Below are 22,272 nucleotides of genomic sequence, written 5' to 3'. Positions count from 1 at the left end.
TACAAGGTCGGCCACCGTGCTAACATGCGGCGTCCTAAGCGTCGGTGCGTCCAGTTAGAATAATATGACATGTATATGCTCCTCATCCCAAAGGCATTTAGTAAGTACGTTAGCAGGCGCCCCTTCCCCCTGGTAGTGGAAATCAATTACAGAGCAGGATGCCGATGGCATGTGCATGCCCATCCCTTCAACACGGACACGAATGTTCACTCCAGAGATCGTCACTACCCGAATGACAAAGACAACCCCATGCCACCAATCGTCCTCGACAATGGGTGGTATGGCCTTACTGATTTCCTTGGCTTGAAGTTGGGTGACTACGTGATGTTCAAGGTCATCCCAAACGGGTTCAAGATGACAATGTACGACCGTATCACCTCCTGTCAGAGAGAGGTCACCCGCAATGAACACCCCTAATTATCCAACAGTTATTATTTAGCCTTTTCTCACTGGTCGGCCTTTTTTGAACTTTTAGTGATGTTTAACGGGCATGAGGTAGTAGCTATGTGCAAGCTATGTGATGTGTGTTGAACTGTTGCTCTGCCTTTTTTAGCCATTACTGATGATGTAAGTAAAAATTGCCTTATAATATGATGAAGTGTCAGGCTAAGCTCTGCATATTTTCTTGTGTGCGAGTGTGGAAATGAGGTCGGTAAGATCAATAGGTGCAAGAAGAGGTGAAAACATCTTATGCCTTATAAAATGATGCATATTTTCTTGTGTGTGTGTGTGGAAATGAGGTGGGTAACATCACCAGGTGCAAGAAGAGGTGATAACATCTCTTACATGCTCCACAACCTCCAGCATCCCCTGTGTTTAAAAAGAGATGACAAAAAACCACATGTTGTACATAAAAATCCTTCTTATCTTCCAGTCACTCCATGGAGTTCGAAACAACACATTCTCCCAATGTCGAAAAGGAGCACGCGGAAAGATCGTACTTGGAGGACGATCCGTACTACACTGCTCGACGCCGTCGCTTGGGACCTTTGATTCGGTAGCAGGGAGGCGCCGAGCGACTAAGCTAAAGGTTCTGAATGTACCTTCTGTGGTAGGAAGACACCACGCTAGATCTCATGGAGGAACCATAATCCTGGAAGGAGGTACGACAATTGCTTTAGGCCAAAGGTAAATCACCATATATTAGGAGCTTCAAAGTCCCCTTTTCTCGTTGTTTAATTTGCTTTGCTTCTTGTTCCATTGTGCTAGGGTGAAAAAATGCAAGTTTTTCCGGTGGTATGATGAGGAAGATGAGGTGTTGAGCCCCTTCACGAAGCAACTCATCATTGACCTGCGCGATGCTATCTGGGATAAGATGGAAGATATTTCGTGCTTAGAGTTAGAACGGCTGCAGCAGAAGGGAAAGAAAGAAGGTAACTGTCTGAGAGTGATTTGAATGGTGTTGGTTTCAGTAGGTTAAGCAGTGTGTCTTGGTATGATTACGTATGCATGATGGACTCAGCCGCGTGTCTTCATCGTTGACTGGGCTAGCTATGTGTCTTTCCGCTACCTTTCTCCCTTTCTCAATTGAGAGTCGCCCCGTCCTCACTGGGCTGCTCTCCCCATTTCGTCGGCCGGCCTCACCGGCCAAAGTGGACGGGTGAGCCGAGTACCGTGTACTCTAGATACTTCTCTGGTAGGTAGTAGGTCTAGTTTTAGATCTCGCTGGGTTCTGGTTGTAAAATACAAGTACATGGTTGCATTTTATTTCTTTTGAGGGGCCTTGTATTTTGGAAAGTTGTAATGCATTATTAATGTTGATCTACAACATTATAATATTATTTTTATTAGATTATCAGGCAGTACACTCTATATAGTGCAGTGTCCTATAATAGTTCTTTTTCACTTGAGAGACAATGAGTTTGAGGCCAGAGGAGGTTATCTTGGCTCGAGATGCAAATGGCCAGGATGTAGGAACGAAATCCTCTATAAATGCCAATTTGGAAATTGAGGTGGATGTATGTAGTTGCAAGTACAAATTTTTTTAAGAGTTGCAGTGCAATTTCTGAAACATTTTCAGCTTTGTTTAATTAAACAAATAAATTAATACAATCATTCGACATTAATGCACCTATCATAAGTTTGAGATAAGACTAGAACGCAAGTTATGCGATTACAACACGATTAATTTCTTTGTGGGAATATATTCCTCATCACTATCTACATTCATTTCGCCATCACCACCATTGTAATTTTAGTACTCCCATTGGTCATGCCGGAAAATGGGACACCTTTTTAGCATGCATAGCTAGAATTAAAGTCTCATCATTGGTCCATCGACTTCTTGCAGGTGTATTTTTCAAAGATCTGTCATATTTAGAGCAGTTTTCTCCACCGGCGTAAACCAGGCACATCTAAACAAAACCATAGACCTTTCACCATGGTACTGTAACATAATAATCTCTTTCAGGGTTCCATGGCAAGCAATGAGATCTTCATCTTCTCCATATGTACTTGCTATCATGATTCCACCGTTCTCTCGCTTCTTATTCACACCCCTTATAGCCGTGCAAAATCGAACCCCATTCACTATACATGTTGAGTATTTTGTGGTTCTGTGATAAAGACCACGTGCTAACGCGAAGATATCATCATCTGCCAGATTACCATTCTTAATCTTCAGTATCTGCCAAAACACAAGCAAAGAAATATATCACCATCTTCTAATAAAACCACTCTTCCAAGAGTTTTTACAATGTGAGAATGAAAACTAACATGGCATCTAAACCATGATGCAAACCTTGTAGCCATCATTTTTTGAATTTTTGGCATCTCTCCTTGCTCCAACTCCTGTCTGAACATTCTGCCAAAATTTGAAAATAATTCAATAGGTAGATAAGCATGTTCAAAGGTACGCAAGTAATAGATGTGAATAACATACTCTCTATATTTATCAACTTCATCACAGCTGTTCAACACAAACCACACAATTTCATCAATTTCACCTTTAAAATATTCATAATTGTATCCAGAAGTACAACTAACTCCATGCTCAAAAAGGTCGATACTTTTCCTCACACCATGCTTTATAGCATACAACCGCTTATCGACTGGGTACTTCAACCTATATTGGAGAGGAGATTGGAGCATCGCCTCTTCTTTTGGTAAATGTAGATCTAACTCGACTATTGCTGCAATTTGGTCCTTTGGATGATTTTAAACACCGTTCTTGTCACAGTGAACAAAAGGAGCATGTCCTCTTGTTGTATGTCCTGAATGATTACTGAGAGCTGGATAATCGTTAATGCAGTATAGATTATATCCCTGATACACAGTTGCAGTTTGTAGGTTTGCGAAAAACGCATCACGCGATCAACATCATTGACACGCACCTCGGCAGTATGTTCCATAACATTTGCAAGAAATTCCTCTGCACGATTCTCCCCTCCACTATCAGCATCATTGTTAGGCACATTCAGAGGATGTTCAATAACATTAGCAGCAAATCCCTTTGTATGATTCACCCATCCATGATAAGCTTCATTGTTGACAGACACCTCGGCATGATGCTCAATCGTATTTGCATCAAAATCCTCTGCATGATTCACTAATCGATGATTAGGACTATTGTTAGGAAGCTCGACAGGATGTTCAATACTTTCTGTATCAAATTCGAGTGCATGATTTACACTTCCATCATCAGCATCATTGTCAGGAACCACATGATGTTCTATAACCCCTGCATCGAAGTCCTGTAAATAATTTACCTCTTAATAATTTTCAGGCAACTCGTTACCATGTACAATAACAACTGCATCAGAGGGATCACAGTGATGTACCCACCGATGGTAAGTAGGATCCATGCCCATTAGGAACAAGTGACACCGCGCATGAATTTGAGTATTGTACTTGAGATTCAAACACTTCAGACATGGGAAAAGTATTTTATATTCTCATGGAATCTATCTCGAACAAAGTTCATAAATCCATCTAGACCTTCCACGTATTCCTTCAAACAATACAAACCATGCCTCACCCATGTTCTTTCCACCAAGTGACACTGGTCTGCACAATATTCGAAGGCTTCAAATTTCAGAAAATTGTCCAAAAAAATACTTCCAGAGTATTCTAAAATTGCACATTACCCGGAGACAATTATTTCAGGACGGATGTAGTAAATATATGGATGATACTTTTATAGAAAAAGCATGCTAGAGCATACCGTGGCTGCAACATGCCGGCCTGAAGAAGTGGTTATTCGGAGCAGGCTGGACACTGGAGAATGTGGTGAGGTGCAAGCAATGGCGGACGGCGGTGATGGATTCGCTTGGATGCCGGCGGCGGCAGACCGGTGGCGGAAATATATGGGACGGAGGGGAGACCCGCAGACGTTGTGGAGGAGTACTGCGAGTTGTACGGGGGCACGTGCGACAATGGATCTACCTTGCATAACTGTGCTAGCTAGTTGTGGGCGGCACTGCAGGTTGAGCAACCCCAGTCCTGGCTGATACGTCCATTTTGCATCACTATTTTATATCATAATTTACTGTTATTCATTGATATATTTCATATTTAGAGGTGATACTTATGTTATTTCATCTATTTTGCATGTTTCATGATTATTGGAGGATCGCGCACCGGAGTCAGGATTCTGCTGGAAAAAGCACCGTCAGAATGCGATATTTCAGAAGATCAACAATTGACGGAAATTATATGAAAAATTCTATTTTTCTAGAAGATGAAGGGAGCCAAAAGGAGGAGCCGAGGAGGGCCGCCATGGGCCCCCCTCACAGGCCGGCGCGGGCCCTGCCCTGGCCGCGCCGCCATGTGGGGAGGGGGCCCACAGCCCCCTCTGGCCTCCTCTCCTTCGCGTACTTCTTCGTCCCGAAAACCTAAGCTCCAGAGGATAGTCGCGAAGAGTCACAGCCGCCTCTGCGGGGTGGAAAACACCAGAGAGAAAAGAGCTCTCCGGCAGGCTAAAATCTGCCAGGGAACTTCCCTCCCGGAGGGGGAAATCGACGCCATCGTCACCGACATCGAGCTGGACATCATCTCCATCATCATCACCATCATCTCCATCATCATCACCGCCATCTCCACCGCTGCACATCGTCACCGCTGTAACAATTAGGGTTGGATCTTGATTGTTTGATAGGGGAAACTCTTCCGGTATTGATTTCTACTTGTTATTGATGCTATTGAGTGAAACCATTGAACCAAGGTTTACGTTCAGATTGTTATTCATCATCATATCACCTCTGATCATGTTCCATATGATGTCTCGTGAGTAGTTTGTTTAGTTCTTGAGGACATGGGTGAAGTCCAAATGTTAGTAGTGAATTATGGTTGAGTAATAATCAATGTTATGATATTTAAGTTGTGGTGTTATTCTTCTAGTGTTGTCATGTGAACGTCGACTACATGATACTTCACCTTTATGGGCCTAGAGGAATACATCTTGTACTCGTTTGCCAATTGCGGGGTTGCCGGAGTGACAGAAACCTGAACCCCCGTTGGTATATCGATGCAGGAGGGATAGCAGGATCTCAGAGTTTAAGGCTGTGGTTAGATTTATCTTAATTACTTTCTTGTAGTTGCGGATGCTTGCAAGGGGTATAATCACAAGTATGTATTAGTCCTAGGAAGGGCGGTGCATTAGCATAGGTTCACCCACACAACACTTGTCAAAACAATGAAGATTAATCAACTATATGAAGTGAAAGCACTAGACTAAATTCCCGTGTGTCCTCAAGAACGTTTGGTCATTATAAGTAATCAAACCGGCTTGTCCTTTGTGCTAAAAAGGATTGGGCCACTCGCTGCAATTGTTACTCTCGCATTTTACTTACTCGTACTTTATTCATCTGCTACATCAAAACCCCCTGAATACTTGTCTGTGAGCATTTACAGTGAATCTTTCATCAAAACTGCTTGTCAACACCATCTGCTCCTCGTTGGGATCGACACTCTTACTTATCGAAAATACTACGATACACCCCCTATACTTGTGGGTCATCAAGACTATTTTCTGGCGCCGTTGCCGGGGAGTGAAGCGCTATTGGTAAGTGGAATTGGTAATTCATTATGGAGAGATCTTCTCTTGAATTTTTATTTGGAAAATCTACTACTACTGCAAAGGTAGTGGATGAGGCGCCAGGTGAGAAAGAGGTTCCATACAAAATACCTATGAAAATTATCGAACGTGTTGTGGATAACCGTTATGCAGAGGATGGAACTGTCCATCCTGGTGATCATTTACTGTTCTTACATGAATTATGCGGTTTATTCAAGTGTGCAGGTATTTCTACGGATGAAGTTAGGAAGAAACTATTCTCTATATCGATGTCTGGTAAAGCGGCGCATTGGTATAAATTACTGAATAATGGGGATTCTCTTGAATGGAATGATATTGTGCCTCTATTTTATTTTAAATTCTATTCTCCAAGTGAAATTCACAAAGACCGGAACCGCATATATAATTTCTGGCCTCGTGATGGAGAGAGTATTGCCCAAGCGTGGGGGAGATTGAAGTCTTTAATGCTCAAATGCCCCATTCATGAGCTTCCTGGTAATATTATCATTGATAATTTCTATGCAAGACTTTCTTTTCAAGATAAGACCTTGCTGGATACTTCTTGTTCTGGATCATTTACACGCAACAAAGAAGAGTTTAAGAGGGACCTTCTTGATCGGATCCAGGAGAATACTGAAGGATGGGAGAACGACAAAGATAGAGAGTCAGGTATAAATTATGATTATAAATGCATTGAAGCTTTTATGGATACTGATAAATTTCGTAATATGAGTGCTACTTATGGTCTTGATTCTCAAGTCGTTGCAAATCTTTATAAAGCTTTTGCCTCTCATTATGAATTCCTAAGAAGAATTTTGATAAGTATCATGAACCGTATAAAGATAAAATTGATTCATCTATAAACAAATGTGTTGTAATTGAAACTGTTGATCATGTTATTTCTGAAGCTTATATTGAAAAAACTCCTTTCCCTGCTAAAATGAAGGAGTATTCTGTTATAAATAGTGCGGTTAATAAAAGTGAAAAGAAACCTATAGAACCTGAAGAGCAAATAAAAGTTGAACCTGCTGTTGCAATAGTTAAAGATCTTGTGACTGAAAATGTTGAAGATGGTCATATTATTTTCTGTGAAGATGCTTCTAATATTGTTTCACATCCTAATAAGTCTAGAAAAACTAGTGTTCCTATGTTATCTGTTAGAATTGGTGATCATTGCTATTATGGTTTATGCGATATTGGTGCAAGTATTAGTGATATTCCTTATGAGCTTTACACGGAGATTATGCACGAAATTGGTTCTTGTGAACTTGAAGATATTGATGTGGTTATTCGGCTAGCTAATAGAGAAACTATCTCTCCAATTGGTATTGTTCGAGATGTGGAAGTTCTATGTGGTAAGATTAAATATCCTGCTGACTTTTTGGTACTTGGTTCTGCTGCTAGTAAGTATTGTCCTATCATTTTTGGTAGACCTTTTCTAAATACTTGTGGAGCTGTTATAGATTGCAAGAAAGAGAAAATTTTGACTAAATTTGCTGGTGAATCTTATGAGTTTAATTTCTCTAAATTTGCCAAAACTCCTTATAAAGCTGATTCGCCCAATAATGATTTTAGAGTTGAACAGTGTGCATCTATTGCTCTTGCTCCTAATAATCCTTTGCAGCAACATTTGGAGAATAGTGAGAGTGAAGTCTTTAGGGAAGAAAGAAATGAGCTTGATGAAATTTTCCTTCGTCAACCTATTCTTAAGCATGATTTACCGGTAGAAGATCTAGGTACAACATTACCACCAAAGGAAGATCCTGTTTTTGATTTAAAACCATTGCCTGATAATCTTAAATATGCTCATATTGATGATAAGAAAATATATCCTGCTATTATTAGTTCTAAGCTTTCAGAGATTGAAGAAGAAAGGTTATTGGAAATATTGAAGAAACACCGAGGAGCTATTGGCTACACTCTTGATGACTTGAAGGGGATTTCTCCCTCTATTTGCCAACATGCCATTGATATGGAAGATGATGCAAAGCCTGTTGTTGAACGTCAGCGTCGTCTAATTCCAAAAATGAAGGATGTGGTAAGAAATGAGGTATTAAAACTTCTTGAAGCTGGTATTATATATCCTATTGCAGATAGTAGATGGGTTAGTCCTGTGCATTGTGTTCCTAAGAAAGGAGGAATGATTGTTGTGCCTAATGATAATGATGAGCTCATCCCTCAAAGAGTAATTGTAGGGTATAGAATGTGCATTGATTATCGAAAAGTTAATAAAGTTACTAAGAAAGATCATTATCCTTTGCCTTTTATTGATCAAATGTTAGAAAGGTTGTCTAAAAATACTCATTTTTGCTTTCTTGATGGTTATTCTGGGTTTTCACAAATTGCTGTTAAAACCTAAGATCAAGAGAAAACCACTTTCACTTGTCCCTATGGAACTTATGCTTATAGACGTATGCCTTTTGGTTTATGCAATGCTCCTGCTACTTTTCAAAGATGCATGTCTGCTATTTTTCATGGCTTTTGCGAGAATATTGTAGAGGTATTCATGGATGATTTTTCTGTCTATGGGAATTCTTTTGATAATTGCTTGCGAAACCTCGATAAAGTTTTGCAGAGATGTGAAGAAACTAACCTTGTTCTTAATTGGGAGAAATGCCACTTTATGGTTAATGAAGGAATTGTATTGGGACATAAAATTTCCGAGAGAGGAATTGAAGTTGATAGAGCTAAAGTTGAAGCAATTGAGAAGATGCCCTATCCTAGGGATGTTAAAGGTATTCGTAGTGTTCTTGGTCATGCTGGGTTTTATAGGAGATTCATTGAAGATTTCTCCAAGATTTCAAAACCTCTTACTAATCTTCTTCAAAGAGATGTACCTTTTGTTTTTGATGATGATTGTAAGGAAGCTTTTGAAACTCTAAAGAAAGCCTTAACAACTGCTCCTATAGTCGAACCTCCTGATTGGAACTTACCTTTTGAAATTATGTGTGATGCTAGTGATTTTGTTGTAGGCGCTGTTCTTGGACAGCGAGTAGATAAAAAATTGAATGTTATTCATTATGCTAGTAAAACTCTTGATGCTGCTCAAAGAAATTATGCTACTACTGAAAAAAGAACTGCTAGATGTAGTCTTTGCTTGTGACAAGTTTAGATCTTATATTGTTGATTCAAAAGTTACAATCCATACCGATCATGCTGCAATTAGATACCTTATGCAAAAGAAAGATGCTAAGCCAAGGCTTATTAGATGGGTGCTTCTGTTGCAAGAATTTGATTTGCATATTGTAGATAGGAAAGGTGCTGATAATCCTGTTGCTGATAATTTGTCTAGATAGGAAAATATTGCTTATGATCATGTTCCTGTTAATGATAGTTTTCCAAATGAACAATTGGCTGTAATAAAGGTGAGCTCGCGAGATAGCCCTTGGTATGCTGATTATTCTAACTATATTATTTACAAGTACTTGCCTCCAACCTTTTCAGCTCAAAAAAGGAGGAAATTCTTTTACGACTTGAGGCATTATTTTTGGGATGACCCACACTTATATAAAGAAGGAGTGGATGGTATTCTGCGAAGATGTGTTCCCGAATATGAACAACAAGAGATATTGAGTAAATATCATGGTAGTGCTTATGGAGGACATCACGCCGGAGACAGAACCGCGCAAAAGGTTCTGCAATCAGGTTTTTATTGGCCAACTCTCTTCAAAGATGCAAGGAAGTTTATTTTATCTTGTGATGAATGTCAAAGGGTTGGTAATATCTCCAGACGCAATGAAATGCCTATGAATTACACTCTTGTTATTGAGTCATTCGATTGTTGGGGATTTGACTTCATGGGACCTTTCCCTTCTTCAGAAGGTAACACTCATATACTTGTTGCTGTTGATTATGTTACTAAATGGGTGGAAGCCATACCCACAAAAAGTGCTGATGGTGAGACCTCTTTAAGAATGCTTTTAGATATTATTTTTCCTAGATTTGGAGTTCCTAGATATAATATGACTAATGGAGGTTCTCATTTTATTCATGGTGGTTTTAGAAAAACTCTTGCTAAATATGGTATTAATCATAGAATTGCTTCTGCTTATCATCCTCAAACTAGTGGGCAAGTACAATTATCAAATAGAGAGATTAAATCTATCTTGCAAAAGACTGTTAATAAATCTAGAAAGAATTGGGCTAGTAAATTGAAGGAAGCACTATGGGCTTATAAAACTACGTATAAAAATCTCATGGGTATGTCACCTTATAAAATGGTTTATGGAAAAGCTTATCATTTACCTTTAGAACTAGAGCATAAAGCTTATTGGGCTGTGAGAGAATTAAATAAAGATCCTAAACTTGCCGGTAAGAAGAGGTTGCTACAATTGAGTTCTCTAGATGAATGGAGAAGTGAAGCTTATGAAAATGCTAAACTCTTTAAAGAGAAAGTTAAGAAATGGCATGATAGAAGAATAATCAAAAGAGAATTTAATGTTGGGGATAAAGTCCTATTGTATCGGTCTCGTCTCAGATTCTTTGCAGGGAAATTACTCTCAAAATGGGAAGGACCATATGTCGTTTGGGAGGTGTATCGTTCAGGAGCGATTAAAATTAGTTCTCTCCAAGGCGATGCCACACAAGTGGTGAATGGACAAAGACTCAAGCATTATATCTCTGGAGATTCTTATAATGAAGATGTTGATGTTATTCGAGTGGTAACCTTGGAAGCTTTCATCAAAGGTCAAATTGACAGTCCGGCAGAATTCGACTTTGAATAGGTAACATTTCTGGTAATAAAAAGTTCGCGTTTTACTTTCCGAACAATGTTTTTGCTGTTTTTGGAAAATATGAAAAATTACGAGAATGAAACGGAGTGGAAGAGACGCACGAGGGCGTGCCCTCATAGGCCGGCACGGGCCCCAGCCTGGCCGCGCCGCCCTATGAGGTGGCTCCCTCGTTGCCCCTCTCCGACTCTGGTTCGACCAGGTACTTTCCTTTTGACGTAAAAATTCCTGCTATATAATCCCCCGGACCCCTGGAGGTCCGTATATCGTTTTCTCGACGTGCTTTGTTTCGAGCTGTTTTCTGCCAGGATCTGCTCCGGATCTAGATCCATAATATCTTCATCGGGAACTCCGAAGGACAGCTTCTTTGAGGACGTCGTCAACCCGTACATGAACGAGCTGAAGATGCACCCCAAGGAATTGCTGCTCGTTGATGGAGAGTTGCAGATCAAAGATGTCCAGGGTCCTAAAGGAGAAGGAAGCTTGGAAGACAAGATGGAGAAGCTGGAACAAGAGGTCTTAAACTACAAGAAGATGGCTGACGAGGGATCACCTCGGCAATTCCTACGTATTGTAGACTAGGGTTTCGGGAAAGAGCAACGATGGAGATTCCGGGAGCGAGATTAGGCACACGGCGTACCCAGCTTCGGGTCCCCTCGGTGGAGGATCCCTACGTGCTGGTAGCAATCCAGTATATGATCATAGATGTGTTTACAGGGTGCCGCCATAGGCGGAGCTATGTTGTCTATATTCTGTCTATCTGTTTGGCCTCTCTATTTCGGGTGCCCTGGCTAGCTTTATATATGCAACCAGCCTAGGGTTTTACAAGAGTCCTAGAACGACTACTTCTTCGGGTTGCCTTGTTGGGCCTTCTCCATATTGGGTCTTCTCCATATTGAGCCGAGCCAGGTATACTAATAATGGTTACCCAAAGGGTATGCCCATGTCAGTAGCCCCCGAGTTTATAGGGAAGTCGAAGACTTGCGTAGAAACTCCAAGCATAACCATCTCCGGAGTCGAAGAAAATACAAGGCGAGGTCCATGTCGTAGATCATGTGTAGCGTAGATGATGTCGACGATTCTTGAAATTATCGGGTGCGTGGCAGCGCTCCCGATGGGAGTAGCCCCCGAGTCTATGGGCAAGTGCTTGCACTTGAGCATAGACTCAAGTTGTACTACTCGATAAAGAACTTAACTATATTTCTGGAGGATTTGATGAAATCTATGTGCTCCCGATGGGAGTAGGCTCCACTCGAGTCGTAGAATTGAGTTGAGTCTACAAACCTTGATTGTCATAGATGCTGTCGAAGTTATTTTTCTATCGGGTGCGCGACCAGCGCTCCCGATGGGAGTAGCCCCCGAGGCTACAGCCAAGTGTTTGCACTTGGGTGTAGGCTCAACTTGCTTGTAATTGACTCCACAATTTTTCCTCTTTCTTGTATCTTATCGGGAGGGTGAACAATACTCTCGATGACAAGGTATCAACTTGTCAATGCCTACGAGTTGTAGACTAGGGTTTAGTTGGAAGTAGAGGGTAAGTAGATCTCGAAGGTTTCAGCCGAAAAGTACTCGACGATTATGAAACTAGGGTTTGAGAAACAATGATTCGATGCTTTCTTTGTCCCTCGACTCCCCCTTATATAGGAGGCGGAGCCGAGGGATTCGTATTGTACAAGTTACAGAGTCCGGGAAGGTTTCTAACTCATCCCACAAGATTACAAATAATTGCTTCCTATTACAACTCTAACTTTCCTTAATAATATCTTGGGCTTCCGAATCTTCTTATTCTTCGGGTAGTGGGCCTTTAGTAAACCCCGGGTACTATCTTCGGCAGGCCCATTGGGGATGCCTATGTTAGTAGCCCCCGAGATTTTGCTTGAATCGTAGAGTCAGGGAAAATCTCCACTGTTTATTTTTACTCGACAACTTAAAACTTTTCTATATTTCTTCACACAAATTTCTATATTGTACAGGGATAATGGTAGTTGGGGCTAGTTCATCTGACGGATCAGGTACTAGTTAACTGCTCTAGTGGCAATCCGCAAAAACCTACTTCAAGATCACGTCCCTGGACATGATCTCGGGATACTGGTGTAAACTTCGACAGGTGCCGCTTAAGGTCTTACCATTCTGTCGAGTCCCAGTCAAATTTATCGGGTACCTAACGCGTCCGTTAGGATTTTTCTTCGTATCTGTTGATACGGATAAAAGTAGCAAACCGTCGTCAGAGACGGCGCCACGCCTCACAGAACGGATCTGGGGTCTTACCTTCGCAAAGTTTTGCGGCATTCAGAAATTGATCGCAACTTTGGCGTTCTGAGAATATATTGTCGAGTGCTTATTCGGCTGTTGGAATGGCACATTTTATTGAGTCAAAGATGACTTATATTGCTCTCCCGATGGGAGTATATGCAGAGTTATTTATAACTCGAAATATACTCTTTTGCTTTTCTATCTTTCTTCCTTTCGTTCTTTTTTTTTTTTTATAATTTCATCGGGCACGCGAACAGCGTTCCCGATGGGAGTAGCCCCCGAGGCTTCAGCCAAGGACTTGTGCTTGGTTGTAGGCTCCACGCCTTATGCCGCTATATTTTCTTTCTCTCCCGAAGTTTTACAATTTCTCGGGTGCGCGAACAGCGCTCCCGATGGGAGTAGCCCCCGAGGCTATGAGCAAATATTTGTATTTGATCATAGGCTCTCGCCATTTCTATTTTGTCTTTCTTGATCTTTTCATTTTTTCAAAGTAGCCCCCGAGCATTTGATCAAAAACTTGTATTTGATCAAAGGCTCATCAATATCTTCCATATCGCCTTTTATGAAGCTGTTGAGGTGAATTTTTCCTTCTGCCAAGGTGACGTTATTGCTGACGATAGCCACAATTGCGAGTCCGAAAATCGCGAGAAGTTTTCTCCCGCTGCCTTGCGGGCCCAAATTATCCATTATCTTGACACGTCGTGCAGGTGGGGGACACACGTCCTCCGCTTTTCCTGGCGCACGTACCATAACTTCTCCAATGTTAAAATACTTTCTTACCCCTATTCCACGTGGTTATCATCTGCCACACAATCTTTCCATCCAACGGTCCGCCGCTTCACCGCACCTCTATATAAGATCTCCTTCTTCTTCCTCGAGCACTTCCGCTCGCGCCGTTCTCCTGCTCTCCTCTGCAAAACTTCCTCCTGCGCCCCACAACTCCCTAAGCTCATCTTCTCCAAGCTGCATTCCTGCGCCATTGTTGATGCCACCACATCGGTTGATCAAGCACAGCACGCCTGAATCATCAATGGCTGCCGTAGATCTGGGAAGCGCGGAGTGGGAAAGGTCAAAAATTTCCACCCAGGACATCAATCTCTTGAAGAAGCTGGGGATCAGCAAGAAGCCGAAAGCGCTGTGCTTCCCTAGTGAAGAAAGCTACCCAACCCCTCCAATGGGGTATCGGGTAAGTTTCGTCGACCATCTCATCCGCGGTCTTTCCGCCCCCATTCATCCTTTCCTCCGCGGACTGCTTTTTGTTTATGGTCTGCAACTTCACCACCTCACGCCCAATTCTATCCTCCATATCTCCATTTTCATCACCCTCTGCGAGGCCTTCCTTGGCGTCCAGCCTAACTGGGCGCTATGGAAGCACATTTTCTTTTGTCGCCGTAATGGCTCTCCCAATGTCGCCTATAATATAGGCGGCGTTGTTATTTCCGTTTGCCCCACAGTTGATTACTTCGACGTCAAACTCCCTGACTCAGTTCAAGGGTGGCGCAAGAAGTGGTTGTACATTCAGGAGGAGAACCATGGATGTGCTGAAGACAACATCCCTCCCTTCGATGGTGCCGAGAAAATCTTTCGCCGCCGCTCCTGGGATGCAGAGGCTACCGAGGAAGAAAAAATGTCGACAGAGGCCCTGATGACTCGCATCCATGAGTTGCAAAATACTCGCGGCAAAGAGGTGTCAGGTATTCAGATCACAGCATATTTTCTTAGGACCAGGGTGCAGCCTCTTCAAGCTCGCAAATACCCTCTCCGGAAGTACGCTGGCGACAAAGACACAGATCGGTTGTCGGCGGATTTAGAGGTCAAGGACTTATAGAAGCTTGTCCGAAAAATCTCCTCCCTCAGCAAAAAAGATCCCATCCCTTCTTCTTGCCGTGTAAAACCGTATAGCGCCACCAATGCGCTTCCCAAGGTAACCTTTGTCGATTGATTTGTTATTGCCTTGCTATCGTTTTTGTAACTCCTTTTTTGACATCTTCCCCTGTTTTTTGTATAGAACCATCCAAATCTTGTCTCGCTTCCTCCCCTTCCTGAAGGTGGAGAAGTCGAAGAAAGGGCCGTTGTCACCGACGACAACCAAGATGCCCCCTCTTTTGTGAATGAACCCGTAGATTCTCAAAAATCTGCGGGATCTTCTGAAAAGGAGGCTGTCTCCGAAGGCACTGCATCGGCACAATCCCCTCCTCCTGCTGTTTCTCCAAGGAACAAAAGGAAAAGGGATGATGTCGAAGATTCCGGCACCTCCAAAGCCGAAGAAGCTGTTCCTTCACGTCAGAAGGCAGCTTATGATCCATACCTCGAGGCCCTCATCAGCTCGTAAGTTACCTTTTATTTCCCTTTATTTTTGTACTCGAAGATTTTTGTCTATCTTGCTTTTTATGCTGCCGACATTTAATCGCAGTGATGATGAGGAAGAAGTACCAGCTGTTGATTTGGCTGCTCGAACGAGTACGTCACATACTCTGGTTGTTTCGGAGACGCCAGTCGAAGGAGAGGAATCCTCGCCTCCTCAACAAAACGTCGGCGCTCCTACTCCTCCTTCAAACCCCCTTGTCCCTTCACCGAAAAGGACAAGAATTGAAACAATCCCGGAGCCTACCCTCCAATTGGGTAGCTCCTCTAATCCTCTCTTGAATGATGTAAGTTCTTAATTTTCTTGTCACTGTCTATATTTCCTCTGTTTGCTTCTTTATGCCATCATATTTTCCCCATACCAACGTTTTCTTTCTTTTTCCTTCTTTGATAGCCTATGATCAAAGAGCTTTTTCGCATCGGTGCCCAATTCATTGGGTACCGTGAATATGCCAGCAAGACTGAAGGTAATAATTCTTTGCTGGCCCTTGTTTATAACTTCTTTCTCCTGTTTTGTCGCAATTTTGACGATTCTTAACTATTTTGGCAGAAAAACTTGCGGAAGCCAACAAGCTTGTTGACACGCTTGCTCAGAAATTAGAGCAAAGTGAAGCGGCTCGCAAGAAGGCTGAACTTGATGCTAGCAAAGCTAAAGCGGAGGCTGATAAGGCCAAGGCAGAAGCTGCTAGTGTCGAAGATCTGCAAAAAAGACTTGATGATGCCGAAACTGCTTTGAACGAGCACAAAGCCGCACAGGCTACTCGTGAGAAGGCGATCATCAAGCGCTTGAACACGCAGATTCGGCGCTTTGTCGGTAATTTTGTCGATCCATTCTATTTTTCTTAGACTTGCTTTTCTTTACTTACTGTCGACCAACATATATTTTCTGCGATAGGTAAAACAAACCAAGAATTTGAGCTTGAAGATCCCGACAATGATCCTCTCCTTGACGCGCTCTCTGTCCTTGAGCTTAATGGAACCGAAGCTCGCGAAGGCATTGAACTGGCTGACGCAGGATTGTCACGGCTGTTCCCCTACTTCTTCCCGAAGAAAGCGGAACCCAGGACTTTCCTTGCCCTTGCCAAGGACTTCAATCCACCAGAGGATCTTGGACTGAAGATGCGCCAAGAGAACATGAAGATTGCTGTCTAAAGTACTGTCGCCTTGGTTGCCGACAGCCAACAAACTATCGACTGGGCGAAAGTAGGCGACACAGAGCAGATAGAGCAAACAAAATGGCGATCGCTGATCAGGGCGGCAAAGCCCAACACGAAGAAAATTCTGGCCTATCTCGGAATCAAACCATCTTCAACTCCTAGCTCATCAAAGCCAGAGGTCTAGTTGAATGCCCCTTCTTTTTATTTTTCCTGTTTCTTTAGTTATTGTCGCCATATTAGCTTTGGCGACAATTACCTTAGTGGTCCTTTTGAAGAACTCCTTCTGTAATATCCATGTAAATTTCCCAAAGATCAATGGAATTCTGTCTTTTGCAATCATTTGATATTGAAATTTTCTTTTCCAGTTGATATTTGATAACTACTCTGCCAATCCTCATTCTGCCGATACTTCTCCTGCTTCCTCCTTCTCGAAGAAAACACTGGTCGATGATAACCTCATCGGAGGTTCTTCAAGCCAACATTTGTCGCAAGATTTGCAAGAACTGCGCCAACAACTTCAATCCATGAAAAAACAGACTCTGGTAATGATGGAACAATCGCGACAAGGATCCGAGAGAGAGAAAAATGCTCTTCAACAGGCGAAAGAAGCCATTGCTGCAAAGGATGCTGCTGTTGCTGAGGCTACCGAAGCTTCTTCTCGAGAAAATTATATGCTTCAGCTAATGACAGACGCCAGCCTGGACATGACAGGTATGTTTCCTGTTCAGAACCATGCTGGATGTTTGTTCTTGCTATTTTTCTTCTTTTGACAATTTATTTGCTGTACCAGGCTCGTTTTTGGATACAGCTGCCGAAGATCAACATGTTGAAGCTCGAGCCAATGTTCTGCTCAGACTGGCTGCACAACATGGTTCTAACTTTTGGGTTACTCCTGAGCGTACCCGCCAAATTGTCAGATTCCAAGATCGCGCGGCTCAGGTCCGTGACTTCCTTGACTTCTGTACGAAGACTTTGTTTTTAGTTTATGGAACCATGTTCCCTCGCAACAAGATGCCAGAAACTCTTCTCGCTTTAATGGAAAAATTTCGAGATGCTCCTCGAATCCATGGCTTTGTGCGGGCTCAACTCTCTGCTGGCGCAAGATTTGCTATGATGATGATAAAGATTTGCTATCCAAAATTGCCCATGGATCAAATTGTTCCCACGTGCCTGGCTAAGATGTCAAAGAAAAAGAGAAACATGGGCAAGATTGATGATCTTGTGACTCCTATAGCCGAAGATATGATGGATGAACTTCTTCGGATGGATGCCGAGTTTTTTGTGAAGGGTAGCTATGCCGAGCATAGTACTCGTCCTTCCAATGAGCGAATAACCATAGACCATGTGCTAGGTATCCGCTGAGGATTTTTCCTTTTTCTTGCTGTAGTTTCACCATTGATACGTCTTTGTGTATTTGTAAACATGATCTATATTGTAAAGCTGTCAACTCTGTAAATATGTACTGTTTCTATTTTGGTCGTTGAGCCCCCGAGCCTTTGGCTGGAGTTTGTACTGTTTTGTTATCCCGGAGATTTTTCTCTTGTTGCAAGAAGATATATATATTTTGCTGTCGATGGGTACGAGCCCCCGAGTGTCTTGGTGGTGACGTTCTATATTTTTGTTGCGAGGTTTTCAGACCAAAGCAGTAAAATTTTGACGAGTACACTATATTTATAGTTATTAGCTCCCGATATTTTATTTGGCGAGGTATTCTTGTACCAAGGAGAAATATTTCGGTAAGTCTAATTTCTCTATATTGTGTGTATTTTGTAATTTGAAGGCGTTGAGCCCCCGAGCGTGTCGAAGAATAAGAAGTATATCTCCACTATCTTTATTATATTGCAGCACCGCGAGCCCGCCTCATTAAAAACCTTTCCGGCCCCACTCGGTGCCCCGAAAAGGAAAAGAGTGCGTCTGAAAACTCGCGGGCGTTTTAGTACATTGTATTTTTACAGAGGAGGACTATATTTCGACTCTAAGCGTAAAACCGCCTGAGCTGCGCCACGTTCCAGGGGTTTTTCTCGGGAACCCCTGTCTTCTTGTCCTTGATCCTATATGCTCCTCCGTCGATGACTTCCGTGACGACGTAAGGTCCCAACCATGGTGACTCGAGCTTTTCAGTACTTTGCTGGTTAAGCCGTAAGACCAAATCGCCGACCTGGAAAGATCTGGGCCGCAATCGTCGACTGTGGTAGTTTTTCAGGTCCTGCTGGTACTTGGTGACTCGTGATAGTACTTCATCTCGAGCTTCATCGAGTGCATCCATATCATCTTCCCGAGCTTTTCGTGATGTTTCCTCGTCATACTCTGTTACTCTTGGAGAATCATGCTCTATTTCAATTGGTAGTACTGCTTCGGCTCCGTGGACGAGGAAAAACGGAGTTTCTTGTGTCGCCGTATTTGGTGTTGTTCGGATGCTCCACAAAACACTTGGCAATTCTTCTGGCCAGGTATGTCGAGCTTTTTCAAGCGGTCCTACCAAACGTTTTTTAATGCCGTTGCAGATGATACCATTGGCTTTTTCGACTTGGCCATTGGTTTGTGGATGTCCCACTGACGCAAAGTGCAATTTAATGCCTACTTCTGCGCAGTATGCCTTGAACTCCTTAGCTGTAAAGTTGGTACCGTTGTATGTGACAATGCTATGAGGCACTCCGAACCGAAAAACGAGGCCTTTCACAAACTTTATTGCCGACGCTGCATCTGGTGAATTTATTGGCTTCGCTTCTACCCACTTTGTGAATTTGTCGACAGCAACCAACAGGTACTCATATCCTCCTGGCGAAGCTTTGTGCAACTTGCCCACCATATCGAGTCCCCATTGGGCAAAGAGCCACGACAATGGTATTGGCATCAGCTCTGCCGCTGGAGAGTGAGGTTTTGCGGCGAATCTCTGGCACGCGTTGCAGGTTCGTACTATCTCTTTTGCGTCCTCGATTGCTGTCAACCAGTAAAATCCTGCCCGAAAAACCTTGGCTGCAATAGCTCGGCTGCTCGCGTGGTGACCACATATTCCTTCATGCACATCCTTTAGGATTATCCTTCCTTCTTCGGGTGTGACGCACCTTTGCAGGACGCCTGAAATACTTCACTTGTATAACTCCCCTTTGACCACTGTGAAAGCTTTGGACCGTCGAATAATTCGCCTTGCCACAACTGGATCGTCGGGTATTTCTTTCCGAAGGATATACGATATGTACGCTTGCATCCAAGGAACTTCTACCATCATCACAAGCTCTTGGTCCTCTTCGTCCTCCACGGCTTCTTTGAGGGGCGCCTAAGTTTTTTCTTCCTTTGCTTTTTTCTGCGTTTTCTTCGGCTTTGTGGATCTCTCCGCTATTTCTTCCCAAAATACACCTGGCGGGATTGGGAGGCACTGCGACCCGATGTTTGCGAGAACGTCGGCTTCGTCATTGCTCAACCTACTGATGTGATTTACCTCGCATCCATCAAACAGCTTCTCAAGCTCATTGTACACCTCCTTGTATGCTATCATGCTATCATTGACTGCATCACATTGGTTCATAACTAGCTGAGCCACCAATTGTGAGTCGCCAAAGATTTTTAGTCGAGTTGCGCCGCAAGCTTTCGCCATCTTCATCCCGTGTATGAGGGCCTCGTATTCTGCTTCATCGTTGGATGCGTTTGGGAACGTCATCCGTAGGACATACTTTAACTTGTCGCCTTCGGGTGATATAAGTATCACTCCTGCGCCAGCTCCTACTACTCTCTTGGATCCATCAAAGTTCATGGTCCAAGTTCTCGACAAATCTGGGGGTCCCGTGTTTTGCAGCTCCATCCACTCTGCAATGAAATCTGGCAAAACTTGCGACTTGATTGCCTTTCTTTTTTCATACGTGATGTCCCGAGGGGAAAGTTCTATTCCCCAAAGGGAGACACGCCCTGTAGCTTCTGGATTGTTCAGTATATTTGAAAGAGGTGCTTCATTGACTACTATTATCGGGTGTGCCGAAAAATAGTGGCGCAACTTTCTTGCCGTTGTAATCACTCCATATGCTAGCTTCTGGTACTGCGGGTACCGCTGTTTGGAAGGCGATAAAACTTCACTGATGAAATATACCGGCCTTTGCACTCCATGGAGTTTTCCTTCTTCTTCTCTTTCAACGACTAACACCGTGCTAACCACCTGGGGTGTGGCTGCAATGTACAGCAGAAGAGGTTCTTTTTCCTTCGGTGCCACCAAGATTGGTGGTGTCGAGATTGTGCGTTTCAGATCCTTGAAAGCTCCGTCGGCTTCTTCGTTCCACTGGAATTTCTCCCCTTGCTTTATTAAAGCATAGAACGGTAACGCTTTTTCTCCCAGCCTGGCGACGAATCTGCTTAAAGCTGCGACTCGCCCAGTTAGTTGCTGTATTTCTTTCAACTTTGTTGGCTTCCTCATTGTTACGATGGCTTGTATTTTGTCGGGATTTGCTTCAATCCCTCTTGCTGAAACTAGGAAGCCAAGAAGTTCTCCTGCTGGGACGCTGAAGGAGCACTTCGTCGGGTTCAGCTTGAGGCAGAATTTGTCGAGGTTGTCAAAGGTTTCCTTGAGATCCTCGATCAGCGTCGTCCCCTTTTTTGACGTTATGACGACATCGTCGATATACACTTGCACATTTTTTCCAATCTGTGTCGCCAAACACTTCTGCATCATCCTTTGATATGTTGCTCCCGCGTTTTTCAAACCAAAAGGCATTGTTCTATAGCAAAACACGCCGTAAGGTGTGATGAATGCTGTTTTTACTTCATCTTCTTCTTTTAATCTGATCTGGTTATAGCCAGAATATGCGTCCAAAAAGGAAAGACGTTCACATCCTACCGTGGAGTCGACAATTTGGTCGATCCTCGGGAGGGGAAAGTGATCCTTTGGACAATGTTTATTGAGACACGTAAAGTCGATGCACATGCGAATGACCTTAGTGTTTTTCTTCGGCACCAACACTGGTTTTGCTACCCATGTGGCCTCTGTGTGCAGCTCTTTGATAAAACCAGCTTCTCTTAGTCGATCAATTTCTGACAGCATAGCCTTGCGGTTTGGTTCCGAAAAACGTCGCAAAGGTTGTTTGATTGGTCTCGCTAGTGGATCCAAGTTTAGGTGGTGCTCGGCAAGTTCCCTGGGTACTCCTGGCATGTCAGCTGGACACCATGCGAAGATTTTCCAGTTCTCACGGAGGAACTCGATGAGCGCGCTTTCCTATGCGAGGTCCATGTCATTTGCGATGGACGTCGTCTTTTTCGGGTCTGTCGGGTGAATCTGCACCTCCTTAGAATTTTTCTCAGTATTGAAAGTTGATTCTTTATTTGGCCTTCCAACGTCTGGCAGCACGTCGTAGTCAGTCATGAGCCTTGACGCCAAATACTCAGCTTGCATCCCGAAAGTTTCTGATATTCGATGAAAATCCTTATCACATTTATCGGCTAGGGCGAAGCTTCCTTTGACTGTGATTGGTCCCTTAGGTCCAGGCATCCTCCACAACAGGTACGTGTAATGTGGTACCGCCATAAATCTAGCATATGCTGGTCGTCCCAACAGAGCGTGGTACTGTGACGGGAAATCTACGACTTCAAACTCCAACTTCTCGATTCTGTAATTTTCTCGGGTCCCAAACTGAATGTCGAGATTAATCTTCCCCAGCAGATAGCTTGGCTTCTCTGGTGTGATACCGTGGAATCTCGTGTCTGTTGGCTTTAGGTTTGCTAGGGATATGTTCATCTTCCTTAATGTATCTGCGTACATAAGGTTTAAGCTGCT

This window comes from Lolium perenne, chromosome 4, assembly GCF_019359855.2.
Source record: "Lolium perenne isolate Kyuss_39 chromosome 4, Kyuss_2.0, whole genome shotgun sequence".
Classification (NCBI taxonomy): Eukaryota; Viridiplantae; Streptophyta; class Magnoliopsida; order Poales; family Poaceae; genus Lolium; species Lolium perenne.
This window is presented reverse-complemented; position numbering follows the sequence as displayed.